The sequence below is a fragment of the Nanorana parkeri genome, unplaced genomic scaffold, assembly GCF_000935625.1.
Source record: "Nanorana parkeri isolate BGI_ZX_2015 unplaced genomic scaffold, ASM93562v1 scaffold97, whole genome shotgun sequence".
NCBI lineage: Eukaryota > Metazoa > Chordata > Amphibia > Anura > Dicroglossidae > Nanorana > Nanorana parkeri.
The window spans coordinates 628,994-650,659 of NW_017306365.1; the positions used below are offsets into that span (position 1 = coordinate 628,994).

General features: G+C 42.4%; 1 protein-coding gene across 1 annotated transcript in view; it reads left to right on the forward strand.

The window, feature by feature from the left end:
• The first annotated feature begins 990 nt into the window (after window positions 1–990).
• Window positions 991–21,666, forward strand: part of MYO9A (myosin IXA) — a 115,024-nt gene continuing 94,348 nt past the window's right edge. Inside the window, exon 1 of the mRNA XM_018552780.1 lies at window positions 991–1,167. The gene's annotated coding sequence lies outside the window, so the exon portion shown is untranslated. The remainder of the gene's footprint in view (window positions 1,168–21,666) is intronic.

Genomic DNA, 21,666 nt, shown 5'->3' on the forward strand with positions numbered 1-21,666 from the left:
GAATTACAACACACAGAAAATCACCAAAGTCACACATTAAAGTCCGCATGTTGCCTGTCATTGGAACTGAGAATAGTTACTATATCTACGCAGGGCTGGACAAATCCCAGGAGCCCATCGGCTCCTTTGATTAGCAGATGGAGGGATGCCGGGGAAAGGGTGCCTACAATGGTACACACTTTGTGAATTTGGCCAGTTGATCAAGAACTTGATGAAATTCGCATAGTGTATGGCCAGCTTTAAGTTGGCCATACATGGTTAGATTTTCATTCGGAAATCGTACACAAACAATCTGTAGAACAAAAATCAAACTTTTCATTTTTGTTAATGTGAAAAAAAGTTTTTGTTCGGTTAGGTTGGAAAATGTTTTTCTGACCGAATGAAAATGGAAAGATATCTATCTATCTATCTATATATATATATATATATAAGTCTCTCTTGTGTGAGAGGTGAGGGTCACTCATTGACCAGAGATATCCCAAACAACCTCTGAGCACCACACCACTGACTGAACCGAGGCCGCTCACAGTGATGTTCCAGCACCATGTACAGGACTGCTTGGAGGATTCCCCGTTCACTAACAGTCCCTGTGTATCATGTCACTGTCACCCTGTGTGATGTATAAGGGGAGGACAGACCTGAGCACAGCCCAGTGTCGGCGGCTGTAGCGGTTCTCCTGTCCGTCATCCCCTCAGAGCTCTCCATGTAATAAATCTCTGTCTCTCTCTCTGTGTGTAGGAACACGCCTGTCTGGGCTGCTCCCTCCCCCCTCTCTCTCTCCCTCCACCCTGCAGTCACATCCTGCAGTCTCTGTGCTGCAGCTGTCTCCGGGCTCTCTCCCCTCATAGAGACATATGTGAGCTGTCTATTGAAGGCCCCCCGCCCAGAAGTCTCCCATCTCCCCCACTCTGTGCGGACTGTCTACGAGGCACCAGGCCCAGGCTGTGCCAGAGGCCCATACGGGGTGTGTGTGTGTGTCTCTCTCTCTCATCCCCGGCTCTCTCTATACGGATGCTTCGGCTATTTGTCCGAGTCCCAGGCCTGACGTGATCGTGTCTGTGCACATATATGTGACGAGGTGGCGGCCCTTCTCATCGGACCGAGCTGCTCTGCGGATGTCTCTTCCTGCTGTCAGGAGGCCTGAGATCTCCGGGGACAGACAACCGGGTAACCCAGCCTTTTCTATATCATATGTATGTGTGTGTAGTGATTGTGCCCCCCCCCCAACCCCTCCAGTATGCTCGGCATTCCTGGTATGCCTGGCAGGGTTTGGGAGATGTGCGGAGTTCTGGGGGCAGCACTGCCACCCTCTCCCCGTACATGCTCCACGTCACTTTTGATACATTTATTGACAGCTCCTATAATCTAGATCGAGGGATATCATACAAAAATGAGATCCAGTTATGATGGAGGCGATACTAATTCTACTACTTTTGTGTCATTTGTTCAGATCTGACAAATCTCTTTAAAGCCCTGGTGCCCTTTTGTGCTTGCTGTGCGGCCCTTCGTAGACCCCAGCAGTCACTGGCTATGATGACAGTGATCTCTAGCAGTCTCATGTCCCCAGCGTATGTCCTGCAGTGTGTCTTCAGTCTCCAAGCACCCCTGTTGCATGTCTGATCGCCTTCTCTTCTACATCTGAAGTCCCTGATAATCTGAATGTCATATGCTGCCCTTTGGAGCTGTCAGGGGCCACACTTGAGGCCCCCATACATTGTTAGTTGACGTGCACTTCTTTTAAACCATTCACTGACACATTTATGTAATAGCTCAGTGACATCATTTTTCGACTCCACGTCCCCAGTGGCCCCTCCTTGTGATCCATGGAACCCCACCCTGAAAACTATTTTATTCATATATCTACTCCCAATTATGTCTCCTGACTACCTTCATTCTGTAGTGTTACAAATCCGGCCAGTTCATCCTAATGTTTATATTATTATTATTATTATACAGGATTTATATAATGTTCACGGTTTGTGCAGCGCTTTACAATATAGAGACTACAGTTCTAATACAAGAGGGTATAAGTAATACTTTTCCCTTTGCAGTTAGGACAGTATAGGACTTGTTTTGGTTTATAGAACTCGCCTTCTACTTGGTAAAAGTATTTTTGTTTTGTATTTACAAGCACTATTTAGTGTATCACTGCACATTTAAAAAAACATCCCTCGTGGTTATGGGAAGTTCAATTTTGCATTTTAGTTTAATGAAGTGCCCCGTTTTAGCTAACACATACGACATCCTGACGTGCTGTTTTCTTTTGCATCTGCTCCATATCTTTTTTATAGATGTTTTGTGCTTTATGAAGGGCAACACAACAAAATAACTATAAATAATATATATTCTATTTCCATATGTACATATATTTTATAGATGTTTTGTGCTCTATGAAGGACAACACAACAATAATAACTAATAAATAATATATATTCTATTTCCATATGTACATATATTTTATAGATGTTTTGTGCTCTATGAAGGACAACACAACAATAATAACTAATAAATAATATATATTCTATTTCCATATGTACATATATTTTATAGATGTTTTGTGCTCTATTAAGGGCAACACAACAAAAGAACTATAAATATATAATCTATTGCCAGATGTACATATATTTGATATGTTTTGTGCTTTATTAAGGGCAACACAAGAAAAACCCTATGAATATATTATTTATTTCCATATGTACATAATTTTTAATGTATGTCTTTGTGTCTTGTACTGGTCATTGGTATAGATCTTGCCAATAACTCCAGTAGTACGCATGCAGTGCACATGTTTTTGATTTGATTATTACGTTAAGGTATCGGTAATGTGAAATTGATTCCTGAAGGCTCACACCTTTTTAATTAAAAAGCTTAAGACAAAAGATAGCATTTACTATGTTCTCGGCATAGGTGTGCATTTAAGCATACTGAGATTGAATGGTCAATTTCTAACCAAATTCCTTAAACTAGACATTTATTGAAGTCGCCCAGTTATCCTTTTTAAAAACATAACAGATAACCATTATAGGGCAACAATAAAGTTGTTCATATGCATGCTTCATGCTTGAGTTGATTCAGATGCTTCCATGAAACACTTATTTCCTATGTTTCTATTTTTAAATGGCTGACTGTCATCTCACGTCTCTGTGGGCTGGGGATGCGTTTAAAGGTGTGATTGCAGAAGAGGCTGGACACGTAACCTTTTTGTCAAATGTGTCATGTGCCCATATAAACGTGGGAAGGAGCATTCGGAGCTTGGCCTGACAACAGCCAGTGCATTAACATCTGTCACTAAAATCTGCTCTGGCCCAGATATAATCACTCTGAGCATTGAGGCCTGAGCCCTGGCATAAATGAAGCACCATACACGTTGAGCCCGTGAAAATTCCTTACTAAAAATGTCCAACGTCTTGTGTTAAAGTGCTTCTGGGCGCTTGGCCTTGGTTGGGTTAATCAGCGTGTCTCTGTTTGTTGCACAAAGCCCTTTTCATGTTGTGGGACGATGACATTTTCACATGACGGGCGAAAAACCTCAGGATATCCCATTATGGGAAAGTGTGAGCTTCATCATTGACTCATGTATAGTGGCAGTTCATCTGATTTGTGGTTGTAGCTCTGATGTGCAGTCCATTATTACTGTAGATTCGTCATTCTTTGCCACTGGAGCTACGCTTTTCAACCAACCACCTCGCTGTGTGAAAGGATACATTATGTATTTGTTTCATTTATGTTCATGCTTCTTTTTCTGGACACCTTCTGTATTCTTGAATGCAGGCTATGTCATTCTGGCTCAGTGCCATATAATGTGTTTTGTGCCATAATGTGTCACAACTCCTGGTTTATACTGCTTTCTGCGCGTGTTGTAATGTAGTCACCGCTCCAAGCTCACTGCTGTGATGGATTATAACTTCAATACAAACTGGTAAACTAAATGTGAGATTGTAGTCCATCACAGGAGTGAGCTTGGAGAGGTGACTACTTTACAACACACACAGGGACCATGGGGAACAAAAGTAGCCACCCTCCAGAAGGAAGGACAGTGTCAGCACCAATTCAGAGATGATTTGAGGATCTACAGCAGAGTGATGGGAAAAAAAGATACATTTTTGTTAATAGATAAGGTACTTGAATGTATTTTCAGGGCTAGTTCACACCAGCCCCAGTGCGTTCTGGCCCGATTTGGTCCCGGAACGCACCAGAACGCATTCCGGCCAGCTCACTGCGTCAATGCCTGCGTTCTGAAAAAATGTTGAATGCACAATTTTTTCTGACTGCACCGGTCCGGAACGCAGGCAATGATGTGCCACGCATTCCAGTGCGGACGATAGTATTGTGGCCGAGGTGGGGGTGTGGCTGCGGTGCCATTGACTTCAACGCCCTCTCCCACCCCAGAACGCAGGGAGCCGGCTAGGATGCAAACCAGTGCGTTCTGGCACCAAATCGGGCCAGAGGAAGAATCTACATACTGACAGCCCCACGGCTTGAAAAAATAAATTGTCAGCATCCAGACCAAAAACGCATCAAAAACGCACTGCATGAGTAGCACCGCGCATGCAGATCCGCACCTGATCAGGACCTGAAAATCATGTGAACAGGCCCTTAAGGTTTAACTTCTGAGTTTAGTGTCACCTCCAGGGAGCTAAGGGGTAGGAGTTTTGTTGAACATGCACCAAAAAAGTTTTTGTGGTGGGGGAAGTCCCCTTTCTGTAAATGTGACAGTTGATTTTCTACCTTATTTATATATTGCCAACTTGTTTTCCTTTTCAGTTTCCTCAACCAAAGAAACTTAGTCTCGTTTGCCTAGAAGAATGTTTTTGGAATCTGGGGAATCAGGAAGCAATCAGTGCAAATGCAGTAAAACATGCACACTTTAGATAATGACCCCCAATGATTCAAGGCAAGAATGCCAACCTGTTGGTTACCTTGCAGCCATATTTGTAACCTCTTGTACAAAAGTAGTGCGGAAGGCCTTCTAAGGGGATGTTACAGTGGGCACTGGATGCATCCTTAGCACAAAGCTTCTGACTGATGTAAAGCTGGACATATACAGGTGAAACTCGAATAATTAGAATATCGTGCAAAAGTAATTGCAGTAAGTGCTGCAAAAGGGGCCCAAACCAAGTACTGAGTACATATGCATGCTTGTACTTTTCAGAGGTCCGATATTGTTCTATGTACAATCCTTGTTTTATTGATTGCATGTAATATTCTACTTTTTTGAGGTTGTGGATTTGGGGTTCTTGGGGTTTCCATGAGCTGTAAGCCATAATCATCACAATTATGACAAATCACGGCTTGCACTATCTTGCTTTGCATGTAATGAGTCTATCTCATATATTAGTTTCACCTTTTAAGTTGCATTAGTGAAATAAATGAACTTTGCACGATATTCTAATTATTCGAGTTTCACCTGTATTGTTGTACCTGTGAATCAGTCAAAATCCAAACAGTGGGTGGCCCTGACAGCATCACCAAGCTAAAAAAAAAAAAAAATCGAAGGAGCCAGGTGGAAAATTGTCAATCCAACAGTGATTGCATCCAGTCATTTGCAGTCACTGTTCATGTATTCTGACAGCAGCACACACGCCACTGTCAGAGTACAGTAGCCAGGCAGGGAGATTCCCCCAACCACACTGTTTAGCATGGATGGGGAAATCGTGGGGCTGAACGAGAAAAAAATGACTGGTGTATGGCCAGCATAGGAATTCTTTTTGCCAACAATTGATTATCATGCATGTAACAACTTCTTTACTCTATTTTTAAAAAAATGGTGGCCTATATTGACAGTCTCGTCCTTGGTTTAATGTTAGAGAATTGACCTCTTTCAGATTCTTTGCTTTTTCTGTTTTGAATTCATCAAACGTTTGTGGATGATGAGTTGATAGCTGGAGATGGGCTTTACATAATCATGTAGAAGTGACTCTTTGTGGCTCTGATTTATAAAACAGACCGAACCTATGGTGTTTCCATTGCTAATATGGAATGGGACACGGAGTATTACAAACACCTTCCTTGACATCTTCTTTACAGTGTATACTTTTTCCATCCTCATTCTGTTTTGGAGACGCCTTTTATTCTTTGTTGTAGGTCAGTATTGATTGTGAGGGTAGTGTTTGTTCAGTGCTGATTTATTGCTGCGTGCTTGAATGTTAATTTGACCATTGTAAATTCCAAGTGTATTTTGTGTTAATTAACTTCAATTTGACATGGCAATGTTCACATGCATCTCTGTGGAGGAAGGGGAAGCTATCTTTAAAGAACTGAAACTTGAAAATGGCTATGTGCAGGACCGAGCCGTTTTTGTGGTCAGCATCACTTATTAACACCTTCACAGCCTACAGATTTAAAGTGTATACCAGGGCAAAAGAAAATAAACATGCAGTACACACGTTTCCCATATTTTATCCATGTACAGAAAAATATCTTTTGATCTGCCAGAAATGAACTCGGCTACTAAGTCCTGTTGTGGGCTGACGACACACGTCATTTATGAGTGTGGTTCATCCCTGTCCATTTTTGTCTTGTCACACTACGTAGATTTGCCTAATTAGTAATCCTGCCGGAAATCGGCCAAAATTCCATGGTTGGCCCTGCAAGCAGTACCTGGCTTGACAAAAGTTGATTTTTAAAAATTGAGCCGGGTGGAAAATTGTCGGCTGAAGAGCGACTGCATCCAATCAGAGGTTGTCAGTGTTTGGCAGCAGCACTGTATTCAGGTAGCCGTGGGTCCTGCGGTTGCTAAATATGAAAGCCAGCAGTTGAGATTCCTCCATCCACTCTGTTTAGCCTGCATGGGGGGGGAATTTATTGATTTTCTCTCATTTGGCTATGTATGACTAGCCCTACTCTCCCATCTCAACAACATAAGGCTAATTACTCAGTAGTCCCAAGATTAGGGCCAATTAGGTTCCTTGAGACAACACAGGAAATGTGCACTGGACGCAGGACAGCTCTAAATTTCTGACATGATCAACAGATTTTTTTAATGTACTTTGTGAACAGACATAACAAACCACTTACAGTGGAATAGACAACAGACCAGAAGGAAAGAAAAAAAAAAAAGTTTATTGTTCGGTTGGATATATATTTTGAAGCGGAACTCCACCAAGTATGTTTTTTGCAAAGTTACATGGGTCCAGCTTGGCTAGATGTACGTATCTATATCTCGTATCAGGAGGGTTGTCGGAGGGGTCCTGGAAATCACTGCAGTAGTCCATGCTACATGCACTGATGGCTGTGATCTTCCAGCTGCGGCTCCAGTGGCTTCTCCTCCGCACACTGAACACAGGGAATCGTGTGCTGGGCATTTCCACCATTCAATCAATACAAGGCATTCTCTGCTTGATAAGGTGGAGATCGTGACAATATCCACCTATCAGAGAATGCCTTTAATTCATTGAAAAAGATACAAAGCTCTCTGTGAATGGCAACGTTGGTGAGTGAGTAATTCCCTGAGTTCAGTGTACGGAGGGAAAGCCACTGGAGCTGCACCCGGAATATAATCTAACTGCCTGTGACCCCGTTCTTTTTAGTATTTTGGCTTATTTTATAATGTGTGCAACACATTATGGATTTCTTCTGTTGATTTGTTTTAAAAGTAATTTAACATTTCAAAAATGAGAAAAATATTAACATATAACAATGTTAAAATAGAACTCCAGCCCAAACATTTTTGTTGTTGTTACTTTTATTGCTGTCTGTAGCATTTTGGGGAGAGTTCCTGTCCTGAGGACACCCTGATAAGAAATGAATGTCTTTAGGACTGGAAGGCACAAAGATCCATTAAACACTGGATACAGGTTCTAACACTTCACAACTCTATACTAAAATTGTCCTTAAACAAGAAATTATCAAAATAAGCAAAGAAGCAAATAACAAAAATATACACACCCGAACCGTGGCTGCTAGACCTGTCCCTGTATCCTCGATTCCCCCTCCGTTCCACGGATGGATTTTCCTTTGGTGTCCTCAGGTCCAATACACCTGTATTGGGCATGATGATTTGTGGGTTCTTAGACCACCAGAATGGAATGGAAGAGAAGCTGCAGTAGCCAGAAAGGCTCAAGGATCAAGTCAGTATAATTTTGGTATTTGCAATCCTAGATGAAAACGGGCGCTTAGCCCTTTCAGTGTGGGGTTAGTCCGCCTAGAGTTCTTCATTAAAAATTGGCTTGACATGAACAAATAACAGTAGCGTAATCACATTTGTCATAGCTTTGTTGTCACTAGAGATCAATTATAATGCGTGTTCACAAGTATGCTAAAGAGTGTTGTGATAAAATGAGAGAATGATGTAGTGCTAAATCTCCCAGTTTCCTGTCTCTTATGTTCGTTCTAGGACTTCACGCTGAATGGATCAAGTGTGTAACAAGTAAAGTCATAACTCTTCATCTGTATTCATTTGTCTTGCCTTTGATTTGGTACTTACTGGTGACACCCAGGTAACTGGGATTTCTAAGAAAAAGGTCAGCAATGGCGGCCTACTTATTTCTCTTATGACATTCTGTCCTTTAAGAAACGTACATTGAGAACAAAGGATGAGTCATTCTGCAGATCTTCTACAGATAATAGTATTGGCTGCTGGTGTGAGCACAACACTTGTCTTTCCACTGTCACATGTGCTTTGCTGGTGAATGTAATTCTTCTATGACATATCACATTCTGTGGTCACTTGTCATCCGGGTGTGTAAAAAATATTGGTGCTGTGCAAAAAAACGGATATAAGGGTGCGTGTGTCTAATTGTGGCAGTTCAATCTTTTATTCATAGTTGCCTCAGGCCTTGTTCACACCAAGCGTGTTCCAGGAGCAGAGCAGTTACAGCCCGGATCAAAACTGCGTCCAATGTATTCCAATGGTATTTTGGGCTCTAGTTCACACCGCAGCGTTCAGTTCCAGAGCAGGTAAAAAAAAAAACTGCAGCAAGACCTATTTTACCTGCTCTGGACTGCTCTGAAACGCAAACGCATAAAAAAAAAGCATGCAAACGCCCTGGAACGCCCTGAATGCCCATTTTAAACTAAGAAAACAAACAAACCGCTTACCAAAAACAACCTGGAACGCATTAAAAATGCGGCAAAAAACGCGGCAACAACCCACTGCACTGCGTGTGCAGAAACTCATGCAGATCTGGTCTGCATTTGGTGTGAACAAGCCCTAAATGTAGGTATTGAGAGGGGAGAGGTAGTAGGCAACATCCATACTAAGGCCACATAATAAATATCTGGGTGTTACTCACATGATCTGGAGCAGTTTGGGGTTTGTATTGCTTATCCTCTCCTTTTAGCTGCGATCAAGGAACATTTATGTCAGTCTGTGGTGGGATCCTGGAGGAGCCAGGATCCCAGGAAAGGTAACTATTTCAGGATTTCTCAAGAAAGGTTTCCTTTAGGTGGCCATACACTGGTAGATTTTCAAACAAACTTTCGTGTCAAAAAATCTGGGGAGAACATTCAATAATGCCATCAGAGACTTGATGAATGACATTCGGAATTTCTTTTGATTATACCATTTGAGATGGAATGAATGGAGTTTCCTGAACACAAACCACATTCACTGTTAAATTTTGTTCGTTTGCGAAAATATTTCCATCCTGCTACTTCCATCTTTTTTTCTCTCGCTATGATCAAAATTGATTGTCGATTTGACCCCTTAACCATTACAGAATCGAACAGGTGTCCCGAATGAAGTTCTGCTGGTGTATGGACAGCTTTTCAAAGTTGGTTCTGAATCATAGACTGAAAGAAGGATGCAGGAAAGATAGTCCGAACCCCTGATCTAGAATTCAGGGTCAGTGTCTGAGAAAGCCATAAATCCAGGGGTTGGCATGACAGCCAGGCAGCCACATTTTCAGAAGGAGATCTGCACAGGTTTTTCTCATGACAAGTTTTCTATCATTAAAGCTGTAGTAAACCACTGACATAAATAAGGGAATATTGGGTCCCCATGAGGTGTTTGCCATAATGTGCACATTATGGGTGACTTACCTTTTATAGGTGATCCCCTCCAGCACTGCGATGTCAGCGATCTCTTCCTCCACCGGAGCTTCCATCTTCACCTGAACTTATGCTGTGTTCTGCGTCTTTAATTTAAACTTTTCTTCCACTTTAACGGGATGGGGGTTTATTATCACAGTAACACATTGTGTCACTTCTACTAATACCTCTGCAAGAAGGACTTTGCATCTTTCTGTGATACAGCTTTGTCAGCCACATACTGGTCCTGGTGTATTGAAGCTGATTCTGTTTGCCAATATTTGGAGCAATGCTACCACACCAGAACTAGTAAAGCACTCTGGGGTTGGAAACTAGTTGCTGCCTTTGGAGATTGGAAGGTCCTTCAGAAAGGTATCAGCAGAAGTTCCTCTGGTTTTTTTAAACTGTAGTTCTCCCTCTAACACTGGGTTCACACCTCAGCGTATTGGAAACTCGCGTTTCTCACCGCACGGTTTTACCGCGATTTGCGGTAAAAGAAACGCGCGTCAGACGCGAGTTTCCGAGGGGGTATCCAGCTGATAACAGCGGGATACGGGTGTCAATACGCCCCAAAGAAGCTCATGTACTTCTTTGGGCGTATGGCGTTTTACCACGCAATCAAACGGGCGGTAAAACGCGCAGGTGAGAACCATGCCCATAGGCAAACATGGGTTTTCACCTGTTGCGCGTTTTACAGAGCGTAGGAACGCGCGGTAAAACGCTCAGGTGTGAACGGGGCCCAAGGTTATGTTATTAGGACCCTAAAAACTGCTTTTGGGATTACAGGATAAGCCATGGGGAGGTTCTAGTTTCATGCAGTGGTAGCAGACATTTAGGCTTGCATTGAGAGGAATCACATTTAAGCAGGATGCACAGCTTGCATGTATTTCCTTCAAAGCCACAGTCATGACATTGCTTTTAACGATTTCGTTTGACTGGATGGAAGCAGCAACTAACATGCTGCCGTTAAGGGGACAGTATTGTTCACACTCCAGCTCTTTACTGCATTGTAGTAAGACATTAATACACAGAGCACCTTGTTGCACTTTGCCCAGAGAACAGTGAAAGACTTGGCAGAAGGGCACATTTCACTGCCCTGAAAGATTAAAAAAGATCTATTCACATGGAATCTGCAGTTCTAAGTGCATTGATGTGAAAAGGCTCCTTTTTTTCCCAGTGAATTATTGTCCTGATTACAACCTGCCAAATGTGCAGTGAACTGACAATACAGATTGGCAATTGTTCAATACAGTTTTCAACATTGTACCCTAAGTGTTTCCATGTGCTGAATTCCGGCCTTCCCTTCAGTCTTGCACAGTTGTACATGCTTCTTTTCTGTGCTGAAAATGTGTCCTCTGATTTTACTGTAGACTATAAGCTTCTCAGCGTGTGCATTAGAAGCTGCAGCAGGTCAGACAGTGCCCACCTCTTTTTGTAGCTGCAGGACGTCTGCCATCGTTTAACTCTTCCTCCCAAGCTTTACTGTCCCTGGCCCTCTTTTATTCTTTTAATCATGGAGGGTCATCATCACGTGGGCACTACCTAGGGTGGTCTGCATGTAAATACAGCCTGCTTAGGAACTCTCAATCATCCAGACTGACAACCACCAATTTTGTTATTTGTATAAAGCCCGTGACACATTGCAGGCAAAGACGTGCAGAGCTTCGCATGCAGTTTGTGACCTGAGTGCAGCCAGATGAAAGACAGCATCTTCAGCCAATCGGCTCGCGCGTACCAACCAGATGGAGTTTGCATCGTGACGCGTGGGTTTATACGTGCGAGCTGATTGGCTGAAGATGCTATGCGAGCTCTTGCAAGCTGACGTGCCTGAGAGAAAATAACATGACACACTGCACGCAAAGGCAGCACGCCACTGCTCCACGTTGTGTCACAGCCTTAATTCCTAAGAGCCAGCCTGCTGCTTGCATTAGAGCTGAAGGCTCTTTAGAGGAGTACTGAGGCAGGGCGCTGTGACATCTTTAAGGAGCTATGTACAGCATCCTGCCGGCCCTCCCACTAGCCATGGTTTGCCTGCATTGCATAGTTATCTATGCACAGAGATCCAGTGATGACATGATTTGGTCTAAAATAAGCTATGTAATGGAAATCTTTTATTTAATAATGTAATCACTATATTGTTCAGGAAGGAGGGGAAGAACCAGGGAATTAAAAATATAAGCAGGTTAAACTTCAGCTTTAATAAACTTTGTCACCAAAACCATGGAGAATATCAATTACTAGGGATGCATAGATACCAGTGCCAATACTTGGCATTTTCACGAGAACTACCAGGGTTGCAGCGGTTGCAGCTGGGAGAGGGCCCTTGTGCCCCACCACTGTCCTGAAATCATTAGTCTGTATTGTTTTAGAAAAACTGTCACGTGACACTAAAGAAAAATGTATCATTACTTGTATCTGTGAGTACTTGGACAGGTATCGATACTTGTTGTGGAGGTAATGGGATCGGTGCATCTCTTGTATTGAACCCTGTAGCCAATGCTCCCTAAAAATGACAGCTGCCTCCTAACGTTTGAGTTTTTCTCTAGTCTAGTCTTAGAGCAGGAAAAGTATCTGTACTTGTACCGAGTACGGTACTTGGTATCTGAGCATCCCTATCGATTGCACATCCAGTCATGGATCTTGTTAGTGATCAAATATTTCAGCTCAAAGCTAGTTAGATTTTGTTTGCATCGGCATCATGCAACACTTTGGTTTTTATATACAATAGAATTGCACACTGGCAAGAGTAGGCATAATGTCACAGAAAGATTCTGCTCACATTACCAGTTATTACATGCTATGGTTACAAGAAGAACTGTGAATGTGGAAAATCATAAGACTAAGGCACATGTTCTTCTGTAAAAGTGTGGTGATGCTTTGAGAAATTACAGTGAAACTAAACTAAATCTTATAAATGCATTCAAGTACCTTAACTATTAACAAAAATGTATCTTGAGAGATGACAGTCACTGCTCTCTGCAGGGAGATGATTGGAAAGTGAGCGAGCGATGGTATGTGTTCGCTCACTTCCCGATCTTTAGAGTCGACGTGTGACAGTTTCATTGTCACACGTCGGCTCGAACTATGAGGATGAGTGAAAATCACTTGCCTCATAGTTCTCCTTTAACAAAAATGTATCTTATGGCTGTATCGGCTGTAGATCCTTAAATCCTCTCTGAATTGGTGCTGATGCTGCCCTTCATTCTGGAGGGTGGCTACTTTTTGTTTTGTTCCCCATGGTCCCTGTGTGTGTTGTAAAGTAGTCACTGCTCCAAGCTCACTCCCGTGATGGACTACAGTCTCACGTTTAGTTTACCCATTTGTATCAAGATTGTAGTCCATCACAGGTGTGAGCTTGGAGCGGCGACTACTTTACAACACCCACAGGGGCAATGGGGAACAAAAGTAGCCACCCTCCAGAAGGAAGGACAGTGTCAGCACCAATTATTTTCAAAGTTCCTTCAGTGCAGCCATTGTCCTGTTTACAGGTTCCTATTTATTGTTTCACATTTTTTACTTACCTGCATGTGCTACCTCTCCCCTGAATCTCATATCATCGTACTGTGTGCATACTGTGCTGTATGGTACATTGACATATCCATGTAATGGAACAGTTTTATCTCAATGATTTTGTATCCAACTACATTATTAAAGCACTGACCCATGGGAAGATAGACAGGAATTTTGGCACAATTGGAAGTGATTGTCACTTGCATGTGTCATTTTGGTAGGGTGGGACACATTCTAATGGCTGTGTGTCAGTTCCTCCTGTCACTGGTGATTCTTTGTAAAGGGACAGACTGGCTGGCTTTGTCTCAGTGGGGGATGTGACGTTGCAAGCTTCTTTTGTGCGGGGATGGTTGGGATCGACTTCTTTTTTTTTTTTTCTTCCTCCAAGAGTAATACTATCTATCTGTTTAGTATTATCTAGTACCAAAGTATTACCTCCGTCTCCTTTACCCACATAACATTATACTGCAAGATATCAGAGGTTTGTTTTGTATTTTTTGGTATCCAATATAAAAATGAATAGAGGGTACAGTTATTCTTCTGAACACCTACGGTTCTTCCATAAAGTACAGGTGAAACTTTAATAATTAGAATATCGTGCAAAAGTTCATTTATTTCACTAATGCAACTTAAAAGGTGAAACTAATATATGAGATAGACTCATTACATGCAAAGCAAGATAGTTCAAGCCGTGATTTGTCATAATTGTGATGATTATGGCTTACAGCTCATGAAAACCCCAAATCCACAATCTCAGAAAATGAGAATATTGTGAAAAGGTGCAATATTCTAGGCTCAAAGTGTCCCACTCTAATCAGCTAATAAAGCCATAACACCTGCAAAGGGTTCCTGAGCCTTTAAATGGTCTCTCTGGTACAGTAGGAATCGCAATCATGGGAAAGGCTACTGACCTGACAGTTGTGCAGAAAACCATCATTGACACCGTCCTTAAGGAGGGAAAGCCTCAAAAGGTAATTGCAAAAGAAGTTGGATGTTCCCAAAGTGCTGTATCAAAGCACATTAATAGAAAGTTATGTGGAAGGGAAAAGTGTGGAAGAAAAAGGTGCACAAGCAGCAGGGATGACCGCAGCCTGGAGAGGATTGTCAGGAAAAGGCCATTCAAAAGTGTTGGGGACTTTCACAAGGAGTGGACTGAGGCTGGAGTCAGTGCATCAAGAGCCACCACACACAGACGGATCCTGGACATGGGCTTCAAATGTCGTATTCCTCTTGTCAAGCCACTCCTGAACAACAAACAACGTCAGAAGCGTCTTACCTGGGCTAAAGAAAAACAGACCTGGTCTGTTGCTCAGTGGTCCAAAGTCCTCTTTTCTGATGAGAGCAAATTTTGCATCTCATTTGGAAACCAAGGACCCAGAGTATGGAGGAAGAATGGAGAGGCACACACTGCAAGATGCTTGAAGTCCAGTGTGAAGTTTCCACAGTCTGTGTTGATTTGGGGAGCCATGTCATCTGCTGGTGTTGGTCCACTGTGCTTCATTAAGTCCAGGGTCAACGCAGCCGTCTACCAGGAGATTTTGGAGCACTTCATGCTTCCTTCCGCAGACGAGCTCTATGGGGATGCTGACTTCATTTTCCAGCAGGACTTGGCACCTGCCCACACTGCCAAAAGCACCAAAACCTGGTTCAATGACCGTGGGATTACTGTGCTTGATTGGCCAGCAAACTCGCCTGACCTGAACCCCATAGAGAATCTATGGGGCATTGCCAAGAGAAAGATGAGAGACATGAGACCGAACAATGCAGAAGAGCTGAAGGCCGCTATTGAAGCATCCTGGTCTTCCATAACACCTCAGCAGTGCCACAGGCTGATAGCTTCCATGCCACGCCGCATTGAGGCATAAATTGCTGCAAAAAGGGGCCCAAAGTACTGAGTACATATGCATGCTTATACTTTTCAGAGGTCCGATATTGGTTCTATGTACAATCCTTGTTTTATTGATTGCATGTAATATTCTAATTTTCTGAGATTGTGGATTTGGGGTTTTCATGAGCTGTAAGCCATAATCATCACAATTATTTAGTGAAATAAATGAACTTTTGCACCATGTTCTAATTATTCGAGTTTCACCTGTATATCTAACGTTAAATTTTAATGATTGAAGAGGCCCTTGCTCTAAAATGAATGGTCCCCTTATGTGGCTGCCTCCCACCCGCTGTGCTGTCAAAATTCTGTTTTACTAAAATCTATTTTCTTTGGTTGAAAATCATAAAAAAAAGATATCTTACTCCCAAACGTCTGGCTGGCTCACCTAGGCAAGCTGACATCAGTGGCTCTTCATTTGAGATCCTGGGAAGGTTGAGGGTCCCATGAGAACATGCTCCTGTGCTGTAGTGTCCTTTCACAAGAATTGGGATGCTGATCTTTCCCAAGATCCCTCTGTGAGGCCCATTGACATCAGTGACAGGAAACGGGAAGCAGCCAGAACGCGGGATTATTTTTATTTTCTTTCAACATCTGTTTTTTTTTTACTTTCCATAATGCCCGTGGGTTGAACAAGAGAAGTCACTTGATTTCCACATCTACATGAAACAGCATGGATGGAGGAATCTTCACTGCCTTCTTTTGTATTCTGACAGTTGGCACCCGCTGATTGTCTGCAGTCCCTGATTGGCTGAGAATTTTCTGCCCAGCTCCTTCAGTTTTCAGATTGAAGTCTGGTGCTGACAGGGCCACTCACAAATTGAATTTCTGCCAATTAAGCAGTTTATTATTTTTATACTTATATGTACATTGGGATAATCAGAATTCATGCCACTGCCCTGCAATGCGTGCATGCCTGCATGGTACTCAAAACAAACAGTGATAGAGGGGCACAATATCATGCAGAAGTTCGGCCAAGTCAGTTCAGTGAGGTCTTGATTATTTATTTTCTATTGATCAGGGATTCTTACTAACATGATTTTTACTACTAGGTTTCAATATTTTCCCTAGAAATTATTTTCAGCTGGGTGGGATGAAACGGTAGCCAAGTGGTTGAGTAAAAAAAAAATCAAACAAACAAGAATATATATGTTAAAAAAACCCAAACACTTTTTTTAGTTAGAGTAAAAAATACAAGATAATTCTCGACAGATAAGACCGAGATAAGACTGTGTTAACAAGTGCCAAGTATATTTAGCCGCAAAGTTTTTGCTTTCATTCGTGAAACGGCAAAATAAAACTTTGACACTCAGAAAATGTAAAGAAATTACCTATTTACATTTACAGGTCATTACTTTAGATCTAAACCAACCCAACATGTTGTGCCACAGGCCTTTTACTTATGTATATCTGTCACAACCCCGTGTTTGCAGGTGCATGTAGGGGAGGCAAGCTTCACACCTTTGTGTTGTACTAACATGCATTACCATATGCCACCCCAATGCACATACACACCTATGATATATTGCATTGTGGTACATAGATGTGCATTGTGGTGCAATGCATTGCCAAAAATAGTGTAGGTGCATTTTTGTGTGTGTTTGTTACGGCATGTTAAGGGCAAATTTAAAATGAATGGGCTGTCCTAACACAACACTCTTCAGTGCATGAAAATGCATTTACTATTTCAAACAAGGGTTTTAATTAATACCATGACATAGGGAACTTGTCATGTCCCCTGTGATGGTATTGAAGGTAGTGCCAGGTTCTTCTTACATCCTACTTACCATCAGTCTTTGGAGATTAGAGAGTCCCCAATTTATATGTTACCTGGTCATTCTTTTAGATTGTAAGCTCTCACGGGCAGGGCCCTCCTTACCATCTTGTCTTGAATTGTATTGTGATTGTAATGTCTTCCTTTATATTGTAAAGCGCTGCGCAAACTGTTGGCGCTATATAAATCCTGTATAATAATAATAATAATTGCCGCTGGTATACTGAAGTCTGGCCTTTTACAGACGCCTTCCTATTTTTCTGTTTTGAAGAGTTTTATCTTTAAACGTATACTGAAATAAATATGTAGGCTGTCACTCCTGACCTTCTTCTGAAAATGCTAGTTACCTGGTTTCAGTACTTTCTGAGGCACTGCCCATGAGCAAGCATGTGGCAAGTGAAGTTAGAACCCCATACCTGTATGCATGCATATTTCTCTCAGCCCAGATTATGTTTAAATATACTTTTGTTTCTGCATCAGAATTTAGCTGGTTCCCTACTTTTGTGTAATTCTCAGTGATCCATTGACCTGCCTTGTATGCCTAAAACCAAAAAATGATGCCCTTTTATTGCTGTTATTTTTGTAAGAGTGTTCAGTTTAAAGGGATTAATTTCTTTAGGCCCTGATAAAAAAAAAAAACTAGGCAGGCAGTTTTGACCCCATCAAGCAGCCCCTGGAAATGCTGGGTCTAATAGTGTTCTGGGTAGAACACTAATGCAGCTGACACATCACCTCTGTTTGAGTTTCTGCACGAGTTTTCAGTCAGTTTAGAACACTCCAATGTGTGTGAACAGTGTGTAAAGCCTGAAATATAATATTGTCACCTGGTAGCTTATACCTCTTTGTCTCTTGGAAGGTAGGAGGAATATAATGCAGGCTTCATTTTTCTTTGTTTGGACTCGGTGATCCTGGCCTGTAACTTCTGTTTCTAAGGGTCTTGTCCTGTATTAAAAAGGGGATGTATTGCAGGGACAAGTCTATAATTTTGCCACTTTATAGATCATTGGTTCGACCTCATCTGGAGTACGCGGTCCAGTTCTGGTCACCAGTACTAAGAAAAGATGTCCTTGAGTTGGAAAAAGTCCAGCGAAGGGCAACCAAACTAATTAGGGGTATGGAGGACCAGAGCTACGAGACGAGGCTACTAAATTTAAACATGTTCACATTAGAGGTGAGGAGATTAAGGGGGGATATGATTTCCATGTACAAAATGTTTAATGGTGGTAGCAACATTAGCGATAAACTGTTTAAAATTAACTCCGTTACAAAAACTAGAGGCCATAACCTAAAATTGGTGGAAAAAAAATTCCAGCACAAGGTGCGAAGGGGGTTCTTCACAGTAAGATCAGTTAGGGTCTGGAACTCACTGCCACAGGCGGTGATTTCAGCAAATAATGTGGAATTGTTCAAGAAACTTTTGGACGATTTCTTAAGGGACCGTAATATACAGGGGTACGGGTACTCCTAGAATGAGATCCTAATAGGTTGGACTTGATGGACTAATGTCTTTATTCAACCTCAAATACTATGTAACTATGTAACTATGTAAGGTGACATTGCTGTTTTAGTGTGAGTCTATGTAGGAGACGTGTTGTCACCGTAGGATGTGCCCTTCTGCTGTGGTACCTGCTGAAATGCCAACACAAAGAGGACTGACACATATGACACTATTGATGTGGTTTCCCACTGTTTAATGCGGTTTCAGCATCTGGGCCATCCCCAGCTTGGCTGACGTCTTGTGGCCACATGCATGAATGTGCCTGGAAAGGAAGCACTGAGAGCTGCAGTGCTGTACAGGGCACAATTAATTCAGATTGCAGATAAATGTTTTATAGCATTTATAATAAAGAGGTCTCTATTCATTTTTCTTTGCATAGATTTTTTTTTGGGTTTATGATATTTCAAAAAAGCCCCTGTTTATACCTGATACTCTTAAAGTAGGCATCCCATTAATAAAAATATGTGGTGCAGCACTTGGTGCATCTGTTTTCTTAGTCCCTCCTGAAAAAGTCCCACTAATACCTTTTGATCCTGCCAGCAAAGCCCACCTAAAGCAGCTTCCTTTGATGGTGTGGCAATGATGCTGCACTGCTCCTGAATTCAGAGCAGAGTTTCCACTCTCATGGAGGCTGTGTCTGCTTGCTCTACAAAAGGATGAGAAAATATTGCAGGGGACATGGCTGTCAGCATTGTCACTGCCGATTCACAAGCCTGTAGCTTGTCAATCAGCACCTGGCCACACCTAGTCCTGCCCACTGCTTTCTGGATTGACAGCAATGCCTCTGGTGCTTAAACTCTTCCACTGTGAGCGGCAGTGTCTGGGGGGGGGAGTGTGTGAGACGCAAATGAAGGAGGATTTGGCTTAGTTAGGAAAGTAATTTTTTTTTTTTTGTTCAATTTTATTAGGCTTGCGCATCAATCAGTAACTGGATTTGGTTCAGGAGCCGTTAGTATTTAATTTTGGTTCATCTTTTGCTGCATTGATCATGTAAAATAGCAGCTCCTGGTTGCATGACTTTGTGTAGCGCAGTCTCTGCTCTCATACGTGTGCTTGATTTCTTTCTCTCTTTCACACACACTCACTCTCATAGCAAGGTGTTTTGAGGAAAGCGCATAGACTGTCATTGATAACCTCTCCTTGTGTAAATGCTAATTGTCTGGCTGCCACACTGACCCTTAGAATTAAGCGCTTTGAGGCGCTGACCCAGAACAATTATTCAGAAATTCTGAGATTTGTCTGACTTTCTTACTGAAAGCTTGTTCCAGGTCAGTAGCTCAGAAAGCACTGAAGCCAACAGGTCACAATATTATCCATGCAGCTGGCATTTTTGAAAAGGAGACCATGAATACCTACCGTATCAAGCACCCCTCTCCATTTGAGTTTACAGGTGGATGATGATTCAAACGGCTCATTGCACCATTTTTGTTCGTCTGGCACCACATTGCACTGACCTGTTGCACTGGCTGAGTGTTGTTGTATGCAGTGTTCAGACTGCTCCGCTCCTATCCTCTTCTGGCTGCATTCCCTTCGGGGACAGCAGTAGTAGCACAAGGCTGTAACTTCCCAAGTACATGTGAGATTTGGTCTGAAGTCTTTCACTGTCTGCTTTGTCTCTTCACTGTTAAGGTGGGCACCCACAGCTTGACGTTTAAGCTGTAGGAGGCCCTGCTGGCACCACCCAGTTTGACAAAACTTGTTGGTTTTTCAATCAAATTTTTTGGAAGGAGCTGGGTAGAAAATAAGCAGCCTGAGGTGCTAAAGGAGAGAAATCTAATAGTGTGTGGCCAGTGATACTTTGTATTTAGGGCTTGTTCACACCACAACACTTGCAGTAATGTGGGTATGTGCCTTGCCATTCTTTCTTTATTGCATCCCGAAGCACATAAATATAGTGTTCTATAGCCCACCATGAAGAACAGAGCATCTGCATTGTAACAAATGGTGCTGGTGCACTATTTAGGCCTCCTTTACATGTACATGCCCAGCGTGCACGTTTATGCAGAACCCTGCGTCTGGGAGTGACAGCTGGTACTTACACACTGACCTGAAGTTGCACATCTGTACAGGTACGTATGAATATCCGTGGACACAGACTGAATGCACCAGCTTTCACTCCCAGGTGCAGGTTCCTGCATGGATGTGCATGCTGTACAGCTGTGCACGTCCCTGTGAATGAAGCCTTAGTGTGGTGAGGTGCAATGAGACTTCATTTAACATGAATGTGCTGCCTAACGCAATGTTTGTCTATGCACGCATGACATAAACAAGTCTTCAAGGTTACGCTAGTAACAAAACAGTGTCGTCATGAGTATGATCAGAATTCGTTATTTCACAGATAGATCTTTGGTTTACAACAGGCTGAAACTTGATGTAGATCGTTGGCGTTTCTGACGGGAGTCATCTGTAGTTGGCTCCACTGACAGTGATTTCACCATCCTGCAGGCAGCATGTGTCTGATGTTACCTGAACTTAGCCTTGCTTGAATAGTGCTGTCCCTGAATTTACATTCCTATCATAGGGGGAGGTAGGCACAAATACACTTTGTTCTGGACCTCAAGTGTTTAGATACTTTGCACATCCACAGGTTGCTGGAGAAATAAAACAAGATTTGTAATACTCTGTGAGGGGAATTTATCAAAACTGGAGCAGGCAAAATATGGAGCAGTTGAGCATGGCAACCAATCAGCATCTTTCTTTAGTTTGTTCAGTTAAGACTTGAAAATGAAAGAGAGAAGCTGATTGCTTGCCATGCACACCTGCTCCAGATTTTGTCTGCTCAAGTTTTGATAAATTCCACTCTGTGTGTTTCCACTTTTGCAGTCAGAGTTGTGAGAGCCCCACTATGTTTGTTATGTGTTCCTATTCACACAACAAAATGAAAAATATTTCTTACATTTCAGATGTGTCTGGGTGGCTGCCATTTCAATGTGAAACGAACTGTACAATTTCAATGTGAAAGGAAACTCTCTGTCCCCATAAAAAGACTTAGAGGGTTATTCACAAAAGGGTGAAGAGTTTGGAGAAGGC